The 22533-nt window shown below is 43.3% G+C and overlaps 3 non-coding genes across 3 annotated transcripts; all 3 read right to left on the bottom strand.

Moving 5' to 3' along the window:
• Window positions 1-2128: 2128 nt before the first annotated feature.
• Window positions 2129-2247, bottom strand: LOC138360489 (5S ribosomal RNA). The gene has a single exon (XR_011226430.1). It is a non-coding gene; the product is annotated as a 5S ribosomal RNA (ribosomal RNA).
• An 8087-nt stretch (window positions 2248-10334) lies between these two features.
• On the bottom strand, window positions 10335-10453 carry LOC138360487 (5S ribosomal RNA). Its single transcript, XR_011226428.1, has one exon. It is a non-coding gene; the product is annotated as a 5S ribosomal RNA (ribosomal RNA).
• Window positions 10454-18535: 8082 nt separating this feature from the next.
• LOC138360486 (5S ribosomal RNA) lies at window positions 18536-18654 on the bottom strand. Its single transcript, XR_011226427.1, has one exon. It is a non-coding gene; the product is annotated as a 5S ribosomal RNA (ribosomal RNA).
• Window positions 18655-22533: the final 3879 nt, after the last annotated feature.

Below are 22533 nucleotides of genomic sequence, written 5' to 3'. Positions count from 1 at the left end.
TATATATATATATATATATATATATATATTAATACTTGTGAACCAGAATATGTTTGAGCAGCAGCGATCGTGCCTGCCATTGGCCGAAGTGCAACAATTCAAATAATTTAAAGGGCCTGCTCGGGTATATAAGAGAGGCTGGGAGACTGGGGCCGGTGGTGGGTGATGGGTGATGAGTGATGGTGTGGTGTGGTATGGTGTTGTTAAGAGTTGATTTACGGCCAGCCAGCCAGCTGCAGCCAAGGCAGGGCAGGGCAGGGCAAGGCAGGGCAAGGCAAGGCAAGGCAAGGCAAGGCAAGGCAAGGCAAGGCAATAACAGAACAGGACAGGACAGGACAGGCAAGGCAAGGCAAGGCAAGCAGGCGGGCGGGCAGGCGGGCGGGCGGGCGGGCGGCCAGCCAGCCAGCCAGCCAGGCAGGCAGGCAGGCAGGCAGGCAGGCAGGCAGCCAGCCAGCCAGCCAGCCAGCCAGCCAGCCAGCCAGCCAGCCAGCCAGCCAGCCAGCCAGCCAGCCACTCCCACTTTGTATTTATATGCATTCAATTTATATTCAAACATTATATATGTTAAGGGCCTAGTTTTAGTGTTTATTTTAAAAATGACAAACATCGAGTCGTTTTACCAGTCCTTTAGCGTTAACAGTGATGCATTTTAAAACTGAACAGAAATCACCTTTTCTGGATATATCAAATATCGAATCCGCTTAATGTGCCTACAATTCAATCATTCAAAAAATACATAATTTACATCATGCCTTTTCATAGAACAGACAATAAGATTTGAGACAATAAGAACTTTACTTTTATAACTAAAGTTGCACAATTATACCAACTCTATGGTGGCTGGGTGGTAAGGTGTGTGGCTGGTGTTTTGGAAGTCGCGAGTTCAAACGACCCAATGGGAGTACTTTTTTTTTTTGCCATACAATCTTCCTAATACTATTATGTAGGTGTGTGTGTGTGTGTGTGTTTTTATTCATTCTTTGGTTTTATAGATGACATACATATTGACTCCTTTTACCGGTCCTTAATTAGGCTCTGGGGAAGCAATGGTGGTGGTGCATTTAAAACTAAACCAAAAATCACCAGTTCTGGACGCGTCAAATATCATATCCGCTTAATGTGTCTACAACCTAATTACTTAAAACTACACTATTTAATTCATTCATATCATGTGCATATTGGTCATTATGCTCATACAACCGACATCAAAATTTATTTTCATTATTAGAATCATACATTTCATCAAGTAATACAGATACAAAGAGATTTTCTTTCTGAGAAGACCGTTAGTATTGGCTGGCTGGCAGGCAGGCAGGCATTTGAGGGTTATTATTTCGCCTGTTGATTGGGGGGAGGGTTGATGTGTTAGGGGGTTTTCGGTTAGGTGTGGTGGTGGTGATTGGTGGTGATTGGTGGTGATTGGTGGTGGTGGTGATTGGTGGTGAGTAGTGGTGGTGGTGGTGAGTAGTGGTGGTGGTGGTGGTGGTGGTGGTGGTAGTAGGTGGGAGGGGGGGGGGGGGGGGGAAGGGGACTGATGGTCTGTGGATTCCTTCTCCGTACCCCTTACATATAAGCAAAAACATGCCTTCCTGTGGGTATAGAAACATTAACACAAATTATATATGTAACTGATATTGTAGCCTTTTAAACAGAAAAGATTTGTACATACAAATACTTTTAAATTATCATTTATTTGTGGAAATGGCATTTACGTCATTAAATTGATACCTCAGCATCAAGCTTGTGTCCTGCAGCTGTGGTCCAGTGGTAAAGTGTATATAAGTGATGCGTATTCTTGGAGTTGCGAGTTCAAACCCGGATTAAGCTATATATATATATATATATATATATATATATATATATATATATATATATATATATATATATATATATATATATATATATATATATATATATATATATATATATAAAACAACATGTTTTGTTTTGGTTGTTTGTTTTTGTATAAAGCCTCACACACTATATTAAGCGAGTTTGTTTTAAACATGACATACATATTAATTCATTTTACCAGGCCTTATTCCACACAACTCCGTGAATTTCCCGTGGAGCCAGCCATTCAAACAAAAACAAACGAAACAAAACAAAACAAAACAAAAAACATTATTGCCAACAGCATTTGGTGTTCCCAGGCGGTCACCCATCCAAGTACTAACCAAACCCAACGTTGCTTAACTTCGCTGATCGGACGAGAAGCGGTGTTCTCAACGTGGTATGGCCGTTGGCATGAGACTGCCTACACATTGTGGCTAATAACCAACTCTTTTTAGTCATCACGGCAGGATACGGACCTTCTTGTGGTGTCTTAATGGTAATTGTATCCTAACATATTTTTGTCTCCTTGGCATGGATATTTAACATCGTTTATTCAGTCTTGGGTTTATGTTCTTTCGCCATTTACAGACATTTTACATCTACCTACTTCCTCAGCCTGCCCTGCCAATTTCTAATGAATTTGTGGATTTTCTTTTGTAATACATACATGTGTGTGCTCATCTGCTCTTCAGTTTTTATGATATTTGTCTCATCTGTCCTGCTTTATGATACTTTTACAAAGAACATGAACAAATGCTTCTATTTTAGAGAAGATATGGGATCCAGGTTTCGGAGCCGTAAAACCAACCGTTGTGATTGGTGGACGAGTTGCCAGGTTGCAGCTTCTGTACCGTGCCGGCACATAAATAGGTTCGGCTCAAGCGGCGGCAGCATCATTCCCCCGTGACTGTCTGAGCGTCTCTCATCACCTTGGTTATCTCATCATCATCATGGTAGAAGCAAAGCCTACCAAGAAGGCTGCGGCTGCTGCTGTGGTGGCCACCACCAGGAAACCTCGCGTCCAGGTTGCTCACCCGAAAACTAGTCAAATGGTTCTAGCCGCGGTCGCAGCACTCAAAGACCGTAAGGGCTCGTCTCTACAAGCAATCAAGAAGTACGTTGTTGCCAACAACAAAGTCGAGGCTGCCAAGATCGCCATTTACATCCGAAGATTTCTCAAGAAAGCAGTGGCTGACGGCATTCTTGTTCAGACCAAGGGAAGTGGAGCTAGTGGATCATTCAAGCTGGCCGTAGCAGAGAAGAGGGCCGTTCTAACTCCCAAGAAAGCCACCACAACCAAGAAACCATCTACAGCAGCAAAGAAGGCCGTGGTAACTCCCAAGAAAGCCGCCACAAGCAACAAACCACCTACAGCCTTGAAAAAGAAGCAGCAGCAGCAGCTTGTTGTTGGGAACAAAAAGCCCAAAATAAAGAGAGCTTCAAAATCTCCCAAACCACCCAAGGCAAAGAAAGCTGTCAAGAAAACAACAAAGGCAAAATAAACGATGACATGCAAGCAGCATGAATACACATGACAATAAACATCCAGGCCTCCCCCCTCAGTGGAGGGGCCTCATATGATTCCAAAAAGAGTTTAGTTTTGTAGACAAATAAATCATTACTTTTGGGGTAGATTTACTCTGTATATTATATATATATATATATATATATATATATATATATATATATATATATATATATATATATATATATATATATATATATATATATATTTATATATACACATGGGTGAGGTGATATGGTACCAAAGTTTTGGGTAAGGTGATTGACATTTACACAAGATAAAACACGAACCAATGGGAATAAAAACATAAGAATGGAAGTAACTGCAGAAGGCCTATTGGCCCATAACACAAGCACTTCCTCTTGATGCTTCTATATTGGTTCGGAGTCTTGAAGCTATAATATATATATATATATATATATATATATATATATATATATATATATATATATATATATATATATATATATATATATATATATATATATATAATATATATATATATATATATATATATATATATATATATATATATATATATATATATATATGCACACAAAACTAAATAGTCTTGTTAGACAAATTGCCCCTATTAGAGGCAAGTTGACTAACAAGCCGAATGACTGCAATTGTTTTGAATTTGAGTTAAATCTAACATAGAAATGTAATCAAACCTAACCTAACCTATGCTAACCCAAGCTAAGCTAACCTAACCTAACCTAAGCTAACCCAAGCTAAGCTAAGCTAACCTAACCTAACCTAACCTAACCTAAGCTAACCTAACCTAACCTAACCTAACCTAACCTAACCTAACCTAACCTAACCCAGCAATTCATGATCTTAATATAATACTGTTAATTGGATAAACCAATTTGGAAAGAAATGTTCGAAAATAACAAAATTAACTGTGCTTGTTAGGAAAATTGGGCCTTGCATACTTGTCCCAATAGTGTGGTTCTCGCTTTTAGGTACGACATAAACGTATACCTAAGTTGAGAGAGAAAAAGATTCGCACTCAAACATGCATATCGATTGCCAGTCCTGAATTCTGGGTAGATATTCGTGTCCTCCCTTTTCATTTACCATCATTTGGATACTATCAAAACAGCTCTGAGAAGGATAAAATGAATAAAACGGGTAGCTCACTCATGTAAAAAGGAAGAGTTGGGAAAGATCTCTCTCTCTCTCTCTCTCTCTCTCCCCCTCACCCCCCACCAATGATCCTGCTCTGCTAGTATATAACGTAACAAACCTTCCCCCCCCCCCCCTCCCTCCCCAATCAGAGTCCCTTTAAGCATGCGAGGATAAAAAATAGATTTCATAAGACCCAATGTGCTAGCTGATATCAAAACAATTTATGTTATCGTCTATTAAGCCCTTCAGTAAAAAAGTATAGGGACCTAATTAGGTCCCGTTTTGAGGTGGTGGTGGGTGGAATCGATGGATTAGCCAAGCTCTTATCCGCCGAATCCGTAGAGGGTACGACCCTGGCGCTTCAGAGCGTACACCACGTCCATAGCAGTGACGGTCTTCCTCTTGGCGTGTTCCGTGTAGGTTACAGCATCACGGATGACGTTCTCGAGGAACACCTTCAGGACGCCACGGGTCTCTTCGTAGATGAGACCCGAAATACGCTTCACGCCGCCACGACGAGCTAAGCGACGAATAGCGGGCTTGGTGATGCCCTGGATGTTGTCACGTAGCACCTTACGATGACGCTTGGCGCCACCCTTTCCGAGTCCCTTGCCTCCCTTGCCGCGTCCAGTCATGGTGTTGAAGTTGTGTGAATCGAATTGACGAATGCCCGCACGATTTCCCGACTATATCCCATCAAGCGGACGTACTAGTAGCATTGCAACTCCTGCCTGCCCTTACTTTACGCTTGTGGTCGAGTAGACACGGCTTTCTCACAACGCTTTCAAAACTGCAGTTGCCTACTCGTCTGTTTCACGTCCCTGTGAAATGACTTTTGCACAAATCCAAAAAATAGAGCAAAATCAGCGATAATAGTGATTGAGGTGAGCCGCCTGTTGGCTGCAGCCAGAGGAAGGAGGGGAGGGGCAACGGGGTGACGTAGGCGAGTCGAGCAGCCAATGGCGCTCGAGCAAGCGCCTCGAGACGGCGTATATAAGCAAAAATTTTTCGGCGCCGGCCATCACAAACCACAGTTGTTCACCATGGCTCGCACCAAGCAGACTGCTCGCAAGTCCACGGGAGGCAAGGCTCCTCGTAAGCAGCTGGCCACCAAGGCAGCACGCAAGTCTGCTCCTGCCACAGGGGGTGTGAAGAAGCCTCACCGTTACAGGCCCGGAACGGTCGCCCTGCGTGAGATCCGTCGTTACCAGAAGAGCACCGAGTTGCTCATCAGGAAACTTCCCTTCCAGCGTCTGGTGCGCGAGATTGCCCAGGACTTCAAGACCGATCTTCGCTTCCAGTCGTCTGCCGTCATGGCTTTACAGGAGGCATCCGAGGCTTACCTGGTCGGTCTCTTCGAGGACACTAACCTCTGTGCCATCCACGCCAAGCGTGTCACCATCATGCCAAAGGACATTCAGCTTGCTCGCCGTATCCGTGGAGAGCGTGCATAAGCTAAATCGACCACCCTAGTATACACCAAACTCGGCCCTTCTCAGGGCCAAAATATCCTTCTAAGGAGATTTCAGACATTCCTAGCATAATTTAGGTGTCATACATACATGTGATATCAATAAATCAAGTCATTTGTAGTACAACCTGTTCTCTTACAAACAAAACGCCGTCGCTTTTCACTCTTATGCACTGTCAAGGATCACCCCCCCCCCCCCCCCCCCCCCCAAAATAAAAATTGTCATACTGTACTAGAAATAAAAGCAGCTTGTATAAGTGACATATACTGTCCAGTCCTGTTTTATTCTGTTTTCGGTCCTCTGGCTTAATCTGTTAAGTTAGGAGATGACATTTTAAATTAACCGTTTTCTTGACATTTTCAAACCTAAGAGGGTGGCCTGCATAGTAATCCTAATGTGGAACATAACAATGAATCTCTAATCTCTAGAAAAAAGATACCGAGTGCTTATATGTGTTGAGAGAGAGAGAGAGAGAGAGAGAGAGAGAGAGAGAGAGAGAGAGAGAGAGAGAGAGAGAGAGAGAGAGAGACACACAGACAGACAGACAAGACAGACAAGACAGACAGACAGACAGGCAGGCAGGCAGGCAGGCAGGCAGACAGACAGACAGACAGACAGACAGACAGACAGACAGACAGACACTGAGAGAGAGAAACACACACAGACAGTTTCATAAATATTCTCATTTTATAGCTATTTGCTTTCAGTGACAGAGGTTTTTGTTATAATAGTATTGGTGTCTAACACTCACAATCTCTTTAGAAATTAAAGTGTGGCTCCAATGGAGCCGAGTTTGTTGGTTTGAGGCCAAGCCACCACCACAGGGCAGTAAGTAAGCCGTTTACTTGGAGGAGGTGTACTTGGTGACGGCCTTAGTGCCCTCAGAGACGGCGTGCTTGGCCAGTTCTCCGGGCAACAGGAGCCTTACAGCCGTCTGGATCTCCCGACTGGTAATGGTGGAACGCTTGTTGTAGTGGGCCAGGCGAGAAGCCTCGGCGGCGATGCGCTCGAAGATGTCGTTCACGAACGAGTTCATGATCGACATGGCTTTGGAAGAGATACCAGTGTCGGGGTGGACCTGCTTCAGCACTTTGTAGATGTAGATGCTGTAGCTCTCCTTCCTCCTGCGCTTCTTTTTCTTATCGCCCTTGGCAATGGCCTTCTGGGCCTTTCCGGCCTTCTTGGCAGCCTTTCCAGATGCCTTGGGTGGCATGATGATGCTCGTGCTGGCTGGCGTTGCGATACAATAATGAACTTTTGCGCGAGGCGAGCTTTCCTTTTATATCCCGCTCGCGACTCAGCTCAGAGCGGGTCGCGTGGCGGAGCGCGCTGATTGGTCAGTGGCGGGCTCCCTTGATCCTGAGCGGGGTATATAACACGAAGCTCGATCTGCGGGGCGGCATAAAACACCACAAACCCACAACAGCAGCAGCAATGTCAGGACGCGGCAAGGGAGGCAAAGTGAAGGGCAAGTCAAAGTCTCGCTCCAGCAGGGCCGGACTTCAGTTCCCCGTGGGCAGAATTCACCGTCTGCTGCGTAAGGGCAACTACGCCGAACGCGTCGGTGCTGGCGCTCCTGTCTACCTGGCAGCCGTCATGGAATACCTCGCTGCCGAAGTTCTGGAGCTCGCCGGTAACGCCGCACGTGACAACAAGAAGACCCGTATCATCCCACGTCACTTGCAGTTGGCCATCCGCAACGACGAAGAACTCAACAAACTTCTGTCTGGCGTAACCATTGCACAGGGAGGTGTTCTTCCAAACATTCAGGCAGTTCTTTTGCCAAAGAAGACAGAGAAGAAGTAAGCACTTCTGCCACCCACCACGACAAATACCATAACCAGGCTCCATCCGGAGCCACACACACTTTAATAGAGAGATTCAAGTAGACAATCAACTTTCAAACATTAATAATAACATTTATATTGATTTCATTTGGAATGTGTACATAACAAACAAACAAACAAAACAAAATTATAGGGGATATTCAGCATCACTTGGAATATTAACCAATCATATAAATCCAATATATATTTTATATTTTACTTTAAGCGAGGAATTCATATTCTATTAATTTTTAATCATACAAATGAACAAAAGCAATTCTTCACTAGACGTAATGAATGAATAAATGATCAAGGTTTTAATGTGTTTCATGAATATATATATATATATATATATATATATATATATATATATATATATATATATATATATATATATATATATATATATATATATATATATATATATATATTAATACTTGTGAACCAGAATATGTTTGAGCAGCAGCGATCGTGCCTGCCATTGGCCGAAGTGCAACAATTCAAATAATTTAAAGGGCCTGCTCGGGTATATAAGAGAGGCTGGGAGACTGGGGCCGGTGGTGGGTGATGGGTGATGAGTGATGGTGTGGTGTGGTATGGTGTTGTTAAGAGTTGATTTACGGCCAGCCAGCCAGCTGCAGCCAAGGCAGGGCAGGGCAGGGCAAGGCAGGGCAAGGCAAGGCAAGGCAAGGCAAGGCAAGGCAAGGCAAGGCAAGGCAATAACAGAACAGGACAGGACAGGACAGGCAAGGCAAGGCAAGGCAAGCAGGCGGGCGGGCAGGCGGGCGGGCGGGCGGGCGGCCAGCCAGCCAGCCAGCCAGGCAGGCAGGCAGGCAGGCAGGCAGGCAGGCAGCCAGCCAGCCAGCCAGCCAGCCAGCCAGCCAGCCAGCCAGCCAGCCAGCCAGCCAGCCAGCCAGCCACTCCCACTTTGTATTTATATGCATTCAATTTATATTCAAACATTATATATGTTAAGGGCCTAGTTTTAGTGTTTATTTTAAAAATGACAAACATCGAGTCGTTTTACCAGTCCTTTAGCGTTAACAGTGATGCATTTTAAAACTGAACAGAAATCACCTTTTCTGGATATATCAAATATCGAATCCGCTTAATGTGCCTACAATTCAATCATTCAAAAAATACATAATTTACATCATGCCTTTTCATAGAACAGACAATAAGATTTGAGACAATAAGAACTTTACTTTTATAACTAAAGTTGCACAATTATACCAACTCTATGGTGGCTGGGTGGTAAGGTGTGTGGCTGGTGTTTTGGAAGTCGCGAGTTCAAACGACCCAATGGGAGTACTTTTTTTTTTTGCCATACAATCTTCCTAATACTATTATGTAGGTGTGTGTGTGTGTGTGTGTTTTTATTCATTCTTTGGTTTTATAGATGACATACATATTGACTCCTTTTACCGGTCCTTAATTAGGCTCTGGGGAAGCAATGGTGGTGGTGCATTTAAAACTAAACCAAAAATCACCAGTTCTGGACGCGTCAAATATCATATCCGCTTAATGTGTCTACAACCTAATTACTTAAAACTACACTATTTAATTCATTCATATCATGTGCATATTGGTCATTATGCTCATACAACCGACATCAAAATTTATTTTCATTATTAGAATCATACATTTCATCAAGTAATACAGATACAAAGAGATTTTCTTTCTGAGAAGACCGTTAGTATTGGCTGGCTGGCAGGCAGGCAGGCATTTGAGGGTTATTATTTCGCCTGTTGATTGGGGGGAGGGTTGATGTGTTAGGGGGTTTTCGGTTAGGTGTGGTGGTGGTGATTGGTGGTGATTGGTGGTGATTGGTGGTGGTGGTGATTGGTGGTGAGTAGTGGTGGTGGTGGTGGTGAGTAGTGGTGGTGGTGGTGGTGGTGGTGGTGGTGGTAGTAGGTGGGAGGGGGGGGGGGGGGGGGGGAAGGGGACTGATGGTCTGTGGATTCCTTCTCCGTACCCCTTACATATAAGCAAAAACATGCCTTCCTGTGGGTATAGAAACATTAACACAAATTATATATGTAACTGATATTGTAGCCTTTTAAACAGAAAAGATTTGTACATACAAATACTTTTAAATTATCATTTATTTGTGGAAATGGCATTTACGTCATTAAATTGATACCTCAGCATCAAGCTTGTGTCCTGCAGCTGTGGTCCAGTGGTAAAGTGTATATAAGTGATGCGTATTCTTGGAGTTGCGAGTTCAAACCCGGATTAAGCTATATATATATATATATATATATATATATATATATATATATATATATATATATATATATATATATATATATATATATATATATATATATATATATATATATAAAACAACATGTTTTGTTTTGGTTGTTTGTTTTTGTATAAAGCCTCACACACTATATTAAGCGAGTTTGTTTTAAACATGACATACATATTAATTCATTTTACCAGGCCTTATTCCACACAACTCCGTGAATTTCCCGTGGAGCCAGCCATTCAAACAAAAACAAACGAAACAAAACAAAACAAAACAAAAAACATTATTGCCAACAGCATTTGGTGTTCCCAGGCGGTCACCCATCCAAGTACTAACCAAACCCAACGTTGCTTAACTTCGCTGATCGGACGAGAAGCGGTGTTCTCAACGTGGTATGGCCGTTGGCATGAGACTGCCTACACATTGTGGCTAATAACCAACTCTTTTTAGTCATCACGGCAGGATACGGACCTTCTTGTGGTGTCTTAATGGTAATTGTATCCTAACATATTTTTGTCTCCTTGGCATGGATATTTAACATCGTTTATTCAGTCTTGGGTTTATGTTCTTTCGCCATTTACAGACATTTTACATCTACCTACTTCCTCAGCCTGCCCTGCCAATTTCTAATGAATTTGTGGATTTTCTTTTGTAATACATACATGTGTGTGCTCATCTGCTCTTCAGTTTTTATGATATTTGTCTCATCTGTCCTGCTTTATGATACTTTTACAAAGAACATGAACAAATGCTTCTATTTTAGAGAAGATATGGGATCCAGGTTTCGGAGCCGTAAAACCAACCGTTGTGATTGGTGGACGAGTTGCCAGGTTGCAGCTTCTGTACCGTGCCGGCACATAAATAGGTTCGGCTCAAGCGGCGGCAGCATCATTCCCCCGTGACTGTCTGAGCGTCTCTCATCACCTTGGTTATCTCATCATCATCATGGTAGAAGCAAAGCCTACCAAGAAGGCTGCGGCTGCTGCTGTGGTGGCCACCACCAGGAAACCTCGCGTCCAGGTTGCTCACCCGAAAACTAGTCAAATGGTTCTAGCCGCGGTCGCAGCACTCAAAGACCGTAAGGGCTCGTCTCTACAAGCAATCAAGAAGTACGTTGTTGCCAACAACAAAGTCGAGGCTGCCAAGATCGCCATTTACATCCGAAGATTTCTCAAGAAAGCAGTGGCTGACGGCATTCTTGTTCAGACCAAGGGAAGTGGAGCTAGTGGATCATTCAAGCTGGCCGTAGCAGAGAAGAGGGCCGTTCTAACTCCCAAGAAAGCCACCACAACCAAGAAACCATCTACAGCAGCAAAGAAGGCCGTGGTAACTCCCAAGAAAGCCGCCACAAGCAACAAACCACCTACAGCCTTGAAAAAGAAGCAGCAGCAGCAGCTTGTTGTTGGGAACAAAAAGCCCAAAATAAAGAGAGCTTCAAAATCTCCCAAACCACCCAAGGCAAAGAAAGCTGTCAAGAAAACAACAAAGGCAAAATAAACGATGACATGCAAGCAGCATGAATACACATGACAATAAACATCCAGGCCTCCCCCCTCAGTGGAGGGGCCTCATATGATTCCAAAAAGAGTTTAGTTTTGTAGACAAATAAATCATTACTTTTGGGGTAGATTTACTCTGTATATTATATATATATATATATATATATATATATATATATAATATATATATATATATATATATATATATATATATATATATATATATATTTATATATACACATGGGTGAGGTGATATGGTACCAAAGTTTTGGGTAAGGTGATTGACATTTACACAAGATAAAACACGAACCAATGGGAATAAAAACATAAGAATGGAAGTAACTGCAGAAGGCCTATTGGCCCATAACACAAGCACTTCCTCTTGATGCTTCTATATTGGTTCGGAGTCTTGAAGCTATAATATATATATATATATATATATATATATATATATATATATATATATATATATATATATATATATATATATATATATATATATAATATATATATATATATATATATATATATATATATATATATATATATATATATATATATATATATATATATGCACACAAAACTAAATAGTCTTGTTAGACAAATTGCCCCTATTAGAGGCAAGTTGACTAACAAGCCGAATGACTGCAATTGTTTTGAATTTGAGTTAAATCTAACATAGAAATGTAATCAAACCTAACCTAACCTATGCTAACCCAAGCTAAGCTAACCTAACCTAACCTAAGCTAACCCAAGCTAAGCTAAGCTAACCTAACCTAACCTAACCTAACCTAAGCTAACCTAACCTAACCTAACCTAACCTAACCTAACCTAACCTAACCTAACCCAGCAATTCATGATCTTAATATAATACTGTTAATTGGATAAACCAATTTGGAAAGAAATGTTCGAAAATAACAAAATTAACTGTGCTTGTTAGGAAAATTGGGCCTTGCATACTTGTCCCAATAGTGTGGTTCTCGCTTTTAGGTACGACATAAACGTATACCTAAGTTGAGAGAGAAAAAGATTCGCACTCAAACATGCATATCGATTGCCAGTCCTGAATTCTGGGTAGATATTCGTGTCCTCCCTTTTCATTTACCATCATTTGGATACTATCAAAACAGCTCTGAGAAGGATAAAATGAATAAAACGGGTAGCTCACTCATGTAAAAAGGAAGAGTTGGGAAAGATCTCTCTCTCTCTCTCTCTCTCTCTCCCCCTCACCCCCCACCAATGATCCTGCTCTGCTAGTATATAACGTAACAAACCTTCCCCCCCCCCCTCCCTCCCCAATCAGAGTCCCTTTAAGCATGCGAGGATAAAAAATAGATTTCATAAGACCCAATGTGCTAGCTGATATCAAAACAATTTATGTTATCGTCTATTAAGCCCTTCAGTAAAAAAGTATAGGGACCTAATTAGGTCCCGTTTTGAGGTGGTGGTGGGTGGAATCGATGGATTAGCCAAGCTCTTATCCGCCGAATCCGTAGAGGGTACGACCCTGGCGCTTCAGAGCGTACACCACGTCCATAGCAGTGACGGTCTTCCTCTTGGCGTGTTCCGTGTAGGTTACAGCATCACGGATGACGTTCTCGAGGAACACCTTCAGGACGCCACGGGTCTCTTCGTAGATGAGACCCGAAATACGCTTCACGCCGCCACGACGAGCTAAGCGACGAATAGCGGGCTTGGTGATGCCCTGGATGTTGTCACGTAGCACCTTACGATGACGCTTGGCGCCACCCTTTCCGAGTCCCTTGCCTCCCTTGCCGCGTCCAGTCATGGTGTTGAAGTTGTGTGAATCGAATTGACGAATGCCCGCACGATTTCCCGACTATATCCCATCAAGCGGACGTACTAGTAGCATTGCAACTCCTGCCTGCCCTTACTTTACGCTTGTGGTCGAGTAGACACGGCTTTCTCACAACGCTTTCAAAACTGCAGTTGCCTACTCGTCTGTTTCACGTCCCTGTGAAATGACTTTTGCACAAATCCAAAAAATAGAGCAAAATCAGCGATAATAGTGATTGAGGTGAGCCGCCTGTTGGCTGCAGCCAGAGGAAGGAGGGGAGGGGCAACGGGGGTGACGTAGGCGAGTCGAGCAGCCAATGGCGCTCGAGCAAGCGCCTCGAGACGGCGTATATAAGCAAAAATTTTTCGGCGCCGGCCATCACAAACCACAGTTGTTCACCATGGCTCGCACCAAGCAGACTGCTCGCAAGTCCACGGGAGGCAAGGCTCCTCGTAAGCAGCTGGCCACCAAGGCAGCACGCAAGTCTGCTCCTGCCACAGGGGGTGTGAAGAAGCCTCACCGTTACAGGCCCGGAACGGTCGCCCTGCGTGAGATCCGTCGTTACCAGAAGAGCACCGAGTTGCTCATCAGGAAACTTCCCTTCCAGCGTCTGGTGCGCGAGATTGCCCAGGACTTCAAGACCGATCTTCGCTTCCAGTCGTCTGCCGTCATGGCTTTACAGGAGGCATCCGAGGCTTACCTGGTCGGTCTCTTCGAGGACACTAACCTCTGTGCCATCCACGCCAAGCGTGTCACCATCATGCCAAAGGACATTCAGCTTGCTCGCCGTATCCGTGGAGAGCGTGCATAAGCTAAATCGACCACCCTAGTATACACCAAACTCGGCCCTTCTCAGGGCCAAAATATCCTTCTAAGGAGATTTCAGACATTCCTAGCATAATTTAGGTGTCATACATACATGTGATATCAATAAATCAAGTCATTTGTAGTACAACCTGTTCTCTTACAAACAAAACGCCGTCGCTTTTCACTCTTATGCACTGTCAAGGATCACCCCCCCCCCCCCCCCCCAAAATAAAAATTGTCATACTGTACTAGAAATAAAAGCAGCTTGTATAAGTGACATATACTGTCCAGTCCTGTTTTATTCTGTTTTCGGTCCTCTGGCTTAATCTGTTAAGTTAGGAGATGACATTTTAAATTAACCGTTTTCTTGACATTTTCAAACCTAAGAGGGTGGCCTGCATAGTAATCCTAATGTGGAACATAACAATGAATCTCTAATCTCTAGAAAAAAGATACCGAGTGCTTATATGTGTTGAGAGAGAGAGAGAGAGAGAGAGAGAGAGAGAGAGAGAGAGAGAGAGAGAGAGAGAGAGAGAGAGAGAGACACACAGACAGACAGACAAGACAGACAAGACAGACAGACAGACAGGCAGGCAGGCAGGCAGGCAGGCAGACAGACAGACAGACAGACAGACAGACAGACAGACAGACAGACACTGAGAGAGAGAAACACACACAGACAGTTTCATAAATATTCTCATTTTATAGCTATTTGCTTTCAGTGACAGAGGTTTTTGTTATAATAGTATTGGTGTCTAACACTCACAATCTCTTTAGAAATTAAAGTGTGGCTCCAATGGAGCCGAGTTTGTTGGTTTGAGGCCAAGCCACCACCACAGGGCAGTAAGTAAGCCGTTTACTTGGAGGAGGTGTACTTGGTGACGGCCTTAGTGCCCTCAGAGACGGCGTGCTTGGCCAGTTCTCCGGGCAACAGGAGCCTTACAGCCGTCTGGATCTCCCGACTGGTAATGGTGGAACGCTTGTTGTAGTGGGCCAGGCGAGAAGCCTCGGCGGCGATGCGCTCGAAGATGTCGTTCACGAACGAGTTCATGATCGACATGGCTTTGGAAGAGATACCAGTGTCGGGGTGGACCTGCTTCAGCACTTTGTAGATGTAGATGCTGTAGCTCTCCTTCCTCCTGCGCTTCTTTTTCTTATCGCCCTTGGCAATGGCCTTCTGGGCCTTTCCGGCCTTCTTGGCAGCCTTTCCAGATGCCTTGGGTGGCATGATGATGCTCGTGCTGGCTGGCGTTGCGATACAATAATGAACTTTTGCGCGAGGCGAGCTTTCCTTTTATATCCCGCTCGCGACTCAGCTCAGAGCGGGTCGCGTGGCGGAGCGCGCTGATTGGTCAGTGGCGGGCTCCCTTGATCCTGAGCGGGGTATATAACACGAAGCTCGATCTGCGGGGCGGCATAAAAACACCACAAACCCACAACAGCAGCAGCAATGTCAGGACGCGGCAAGGGAGGCAAAGTGAAGGGCAAGTCAAAGTCTCGCTCCAGCAGGGCCGGACTTCAGTTCCCCGTGGGCAGAATTCACCGTCTGCTGCGTAAGGGCAACTACGCCGAACGCGTCGGTGCTGGCGCTCCTGTCTACCTGGCAGCCGTCATGGAATACCTCGCTGCCGAAGTTCTGGAGCTCGCCGGTAACGCCGCACGTGACAACAAGAAGACCCGTATCATCCCACGTCACTTGCAGTTGGCCATCCGCAACGACGAAGAACTCAACAAACTTCTGTCTGGCGTAACCATTGCACAGGGAGGTGTTCTTCCAAACATTCAGGCAGTTCTTTTGCCAAAGAAGACAGAGAAGAAGTAAGCACTTCTGCCACCCACCACGACAAATACCATAACCAGGCTCCATCCGGAGCCACACACACTTTAATAGAGAGATTCAAGTAGACAATCAACTTTCAAACATTAATAATAACATTTATATTGATTTCATTTGGAATGTGTACATAACAAACAAACAAACAAAACAAAATTATAGGGGATATTCAGCATCACTTGGAATATTAACCAATCATATAAATCCAATATATATTTTATATTTTACTTTAAGCGAGGAATTCATATTCTATTAATTTTTAATCATACAAATGAACAAAAGCAATTCTTCACTAGACGTAATGAATGAATAAATGATCAAGGTTTTAATGTGTTTCATGAATATATATATATATATATATATATATATATATATATATATATATATATATATATATATATATATATATATATATATATATATATATATATATATATATATATTAATACTTGTGAACCAGAATATGTTTGAGCAGCAGCGATCGTGCCTGCCATTGGCCGAAGTGCAACAATTCAAATAATTTAAAGGGCCTGCTCGGGTATATAAGAGAGGCTGGGAGACTGGGGCCGGTGGTGGGTGATGGGTGATGAGTGATGGTGTGGTGTGGTATGGTGTTGTTAAGAGTTGATTTACGGCCAGCCAGCCAGCTGCAGCCAAGGCAGGGCAGGGCAGGGCAAGGCAGGGCAAGGCAAGGCAAGGCAAGGCAAGGCAAGGCAAGGCAAGGCAATAACAGAACAGGACAGGACAGGACAGGCAAGGCAAGGCAAGGCAAGCAGGCGGGCGGGCAGGCGGGCGGGCGGGCGGGCGGCCAGCCAGCCAGCCAGCCAGGCAGGCAGGCAGGCAGGCAGGCAGGCAGGCAGCCAGCCAGCCAGCCAGCCAGCCAGCCAGCCAGCCAGCCAGCCAGCCAGCCAGCCAGCCAGCCAGCCACTCCCACTTTGTATTTATATGCATTCAATTTATATTCAAACATTATATATGTTAAGGGCCTAGTTTTAGTGTTTATTTTAAAAATGACAAACATCGAGTCGTTTTACCAGTCCTTTAGCGTTAACAGTGATGCATTTTAAAACTGAACAGAAATCACCTTTTCTGGATATATCAAATATCGAATCCGCTTAATGTGCCTACAATTCAATCATTCAAAAAATACATAATTTACATCATGCCTTTTCATAGAACAGACAATAAGATTTGAGACAATAAGAACTTTACTTTTATAACTAAAGTTGCACAATTATACCAACTCTATGGTGGCTGGGTGGTAAGGTGTGTGGCTGGTGTTTTGGAAGTCGCGAGTTCAAACGACCCAATGGGAGTACTTTTTTTTTTTGCCATACAATCTTCCTAATACTATTATGTAGGTGTGTGTGTGTGTGTGTGTGTTTTTATTCATTCTTTGGTTTTATAGATGACATACATATTGACTCCTTTTACCGGTCCTTAATTAGGCTCTGGGGAAGCAATGGTGGTGGTGCATTTAAAACTAAACCAAAAATCACCAGTTCTGGACGCGTCAAATATCATATCCGCTTAATGTGTCTACAACCTAATTACTTAAAACTACACTATTTAATTCATTCATATCATGTGCATATTGGTCATTATGCTCATACAACCGACATCAAAATTTATTTTCATTATTAGAATCATACATTTCATCAAGTAATACAGATACAAAGAGATTTTCTTTCTGAGAAGACCGTTAGTATTGGCTGGCTGGCAGGCAGGCAGGCATTTGAGGGTTATTATTTCGCCTGTTGATTGGGGGGAGGGTTGATGTGTTAGGGGGTTTTCGGTTAGGTGTGGTGGTGGTGATTGGTGGTGATTGGTGGTGATTGGTGGTGGTGGTGATTGGTGGTGAGTAGTGGTGGTGGTGGTGAGTAGTGGTGGTGGTGGTGGTGGTGGTGGTGGTGGTAGTAGGTGGGAGGGGGGGGGGGGGGGGGGGGAAGGGGACTGATGGTCTGTGGATTCCTTCTCCGTACCCCTTACATATAAGCAAAAACATGCCTTCCTGTGGGTATAGAAACATTAACACAAATTATATATGTAACTGATATTGTAGCCTTTTAAACAGAAAAGATTTGTACATACAAATACTTTTAAATTATCATTTATTTGTGGAAATGGCATTTACGTCATTAAATTGATACCTCAGCATCAAGCTTGTGTCCTGCAGCTGTGGTCCAGTGGTAAAGTGTATATAAGTGATGCGTATTCTTGGAGTTGCGAGTTCAAACCCGGATTAAGCTATATATATATATATATATATATATATATATATATATATATATATATATATATATATATATATATATATATATATATATATATATATATATATATATATATATAAAACAACATGTTTTGTTTTGGTTGTTTGTTTTTGTATAAAGCCTCACACACTATATTAAGCGAGTTTGTTTTAAACATGACATACATATTAATTCATTTTACCAGGCCTTATTCCACACAACTCCGTGAATTTCCCGTGGAGCCAGCCATTCAAACAAAAACAAACGAAACAAAACAAAACAAAACAAAAAACATTATTGCCAACAGCATTTGGTGTTCCCAGGCGGTCACCCATCCAAGTACTAACCAAACCCAACGTTGCTTAACTTCGCTGATCGGACGAGAAGCGGTGTTCTCAACGTGGTATGGCCGTTGGCATGAGACTGCCTACACATTGTGGCTAATAACCAACTCTTTTTAGTCATCACGGCAGGATACGGACCTTCTTGTGGTGTCTTAATGGTAATTGTATCCTAACATATTTTTGTCTCCTTGGCATGGATATTTAACATCGTTTATTCAGTCTTGGGTTTATGTTCTTTCGCCATTTACAGACATTTTACATCTACCTACTTCCTCAGCCTGCCCTGCCAATTTCTAATGAATTTGTGGATTTTCTTTTGTAATACATACATGTGTGTGCTCATCTGCTCTTCAGTTTTTATGATATTTGTCTCATCTGTCCTGCTTTATGATACTTTTACAAAGAACATGAACAAATGCTTCTATTTTAGAGAAGATATGGGATCCAGGTTTCGGAGCCGTAAAACCAACCGTTGTGATTGGTGGACGAGTTGCCAGGTTGCAGCTTCTGTACCGTGCCGGCACATAAATAGGTTCGGCTCAAGCGGCGGCAGCATCATTCCCCCGTGACTGTCTGAGCGTCTCTCATCACCTTGGTTATCTCATCATCATCATGGTAGAAGCAAAGCCTACCAAGAAGGCTGCGGCTGCTGCTGTGGTGGCCACCACCAGGAAACCTCGCGTCCAGGTTGCTCACCCGAAAACTAGTCAAATGGTTCTAGCCGCGGTCGCAGCACTCAAAGACCGTAAGGGCTCGTCTCTACAAGCAATCAAGAAGTACGTTGTTGCCAACAACAAAGTCGAGGCTGCCAAGATCGCCATTTACATCCGAAGATTTCTCAAGAAAGCAGTGGCTGACGGCATTCTTGTTCAGACCAAGGGAAGTGGAGCTAGTGGATCATTCAAGCTGGCCGTAGCAGAGAAGAGGGCCGTTCTAACTCCCAAGAAAGCCACCACAACCAAGAAACCATCTACAGCAGCAAAGAAGGCCGTGGTAACTCCCAAGAAAGCCGCCACAAGCAACAAACCACCTACAGCCTTGAAAAAGAAGCAGCAGCAGCAGCTTGTTGTTGGGAACAAAAAGCCCAAAATAAAGAGAGCTTCAAAATCTCCCAAACCACCCAAGGCAAAGAAAGCTGTCAAGAAAACAACAAAGGCAAAATAAACGATGACATGCAAGCAGCATGAATACACATGACAATAAACATCCAGGCCTCCCCCCTCAGTGGAGGGGCCTCATATGATTCCAAAAAGAGTTTAGTTTTGTAGACAAATAAATCATTACTTTTGGGGTAGATTTACTCTGTATATTATATATATATATATATATATATATATATATATATATATATATATATATATATATATATATATATATATATATATATATTTATATATACACATGGGTGAGGTGATATGGTACCAAAGTTTTGGGTAAGGTGATTGACATTTACACAAGATAAAACACGAACCAATGGGAATAAAAACATAAGAATGGAAGTAACTGCAGAAGGCCTATTGGCCCATAACACAAGCACTTCCTCTTGATGCTTCTATATTGGTTCGGAGTCTTGAAGCTATAATATATATATATATATATATATATATATATATATATATATATATATATATATATATATATATATATATATATATATATATATATATATAATATATATATATAATATATATATATATATATATATATATATATATATATATATATATATATATATATATATGCACACAAAACTAAATAGTCTTGTTAGACAAATTGCCCCTATTAGAGGCAAGTTGACTAACAAGCCGAATGACTGCAATTGTTTTGAATTTGAGTTAAATCTAACATAGAAATGTAATCAAACCTAACCTAACCTATGCTAACCCAAGCTAAGCTAACCTAACCTAACCTAAGCTAACCCAAGCTAAGCTAAGCTAACCTAACCTAACCTAACCTAACCTAAGCTAACCTAACCTAACCTAACCTAACCTAACCTAACCTAACCTAACCTAACCCAGCAATTCATGATCTTAATATAATACTGTTAATTGGATAAACCAATTTGGAAAGAAATGTTCGAAAATAACAAAATTAACTGTGCTTGTTAGGAAAATTGGGCCTTGCATACTTGTCCCAATAGTGTGGTTCTCGCTTTTAGGTACGACATAAACGTATACCTAAGTTGAGAGAGAAAAAGATTCGCACTCAAACATGCATATCGATTGCCAGTCCTGAATTCTGGGTAGATATTCGTGTCCTCCCTTTTCATTTACCATCATTTGGATACTATCAAAACAGCTCTGAGAAGGATAAAATGAATAAAACGGGTAGCTCACTCATGTAAAAAGGAAGAGTTGGGAAAGATCTCTCTCTCTCTCTCTCTCTCTCTCCCCCTCACCCCCCACCAATGATCCTGCTCTGCTAGTATATAACGTAACAAACCTTCCCCCCCCCCCCCTCCCTCCCCAATCAGAGTCCCTTTAAGCATGCGAGGATAAAAAATAGATTTCATAAGACCCAATGTGCTAGCTGATATCAAAACAATTTATGTTATCGTCTATTAAGCCCTTCAGTAAAAAGTATAGGGACCTAATTAGGTCCCGTTTTGAGGTGGTGGTGGGTGGAATCGATGGATTAGCCAAGCTCTTATCCGCCGAATCCGTAGAGGGTACGACCCTGGCGCTTCAGAGCGTACACCACGTCCATAGCAGTGACGGTCTTCCTCTTGGCGTGTTCCGTGTAGGTTACAGCATCACGGATGACGTTCTCGAGGAACACCTTCAGGACGCCACGGGTCTCTTCGTAGATGAGACCCGAAATACGCTTCACGCCGCCACGACGAGCTAAGCGACGAATAGCGGGCTTGGTGATGCCCTGGATGTTGTCACGTAGCACCTTACGATGACGCTTGGCGCCACCCTTTCCGAGTCCCTTGCCTCCCTTGCCGCGTCCAGTCATGGTGTTGAAGTTGTGTGAATCGAATTGACGAATGCCCGCACGATTTCCCGACTATATCCCATCAAGCGGACGTACTAGTAGCATTGCAACTCCTGCCTGCCCTTACTTTACGCTTGTGGTCGAGTAGACACGGCTTTCTCACAACGCTTTCAAAACTGCAGTTGCCTACTCGTCTGTTTCACGTCCCTGTGAAATGACTTTTGCACAAATCCAAAAAATAGAGCAAAATCAGCGATAATAGTGATTGAGGTGAGCCGCCTGTTGGCTGCAGCCAGAGGAAGGAGGGGAGGGGCAACGGGGTGACGTAGGCGAGTCGAGCAGCCAATGGCGCTCGAGCAAGCGCCTCGAGACGGCGTATATAAGCAAAAATTTTTCGGCGCCGGCCATCACAAACCACAGTTGTTCACCATGGCTCGCACCAAGCAGACTGCTCGCAAGTCCACGGGAGGCAAGGCTCCTCGTAAGCAGCTGGCCACCAAGGCAGCACGCAAGTCTGCTCCTGCCACAGGGGGTGTGAAGAAGCCTCACCGTTACAGGCCCGGAACGGTCGCCCTGCGTGAGATCCGTCGTTACCAGAAGAGCACCGAGTTGCTCATCAGGAAACTTCCCTTCCAGCGTCTGGTGCGCGAGATTGCCCAGGACTTCAAGACCGATCTTCGCTTCCAGTCGTCTGCCGTCATGGCTTTACAGGAGGCATCCGAGGCTTACCTGGTCGGTCTCTTCGAGGACACTAACCTCTGTGCCATCCACGCCAAGCGTGTCACCATCATGCCAAAGGACATTCAGCTTGCTCGCCGTATCCGTGGAGAGCGTGCATAAGCTAAATCGACCACCCTAGTATACACCAAACTCGGCCCTTCTCAGGGCCAAAATATCCTTCTAAGGAGATTTCAGACATTCCTAGCATAATTTAGGTGTCATACATACATGTGATATCAATAAATCAAGTCATTTGTAGTACAACCTGTTCTCTTACAAACAAAACGCCGTCGCT

The sequence above is a fragment of the Procambarus clarkii genome, unplaced genomic scaffold (assembly GCF_040958095.1).
Source record: "Procambarus clarkii isolate CNS0578487 unplaced genomic scaffold, FALCON_Pclarkii_2.0 HiC_scaffold_112, whole genome shotgun sequence".
Classification (NCBI taxonomy): Eukaryota; Metazoa; Arthropoda; class Malacostraca; order Decapoda; family Cambaridae; genus Procambarus; species Procambarus clarkii.
Note: the sequence above shows the minus strand (reverse complement) of the source record. Positions and strands in the feature narration are given on the sequence as shown.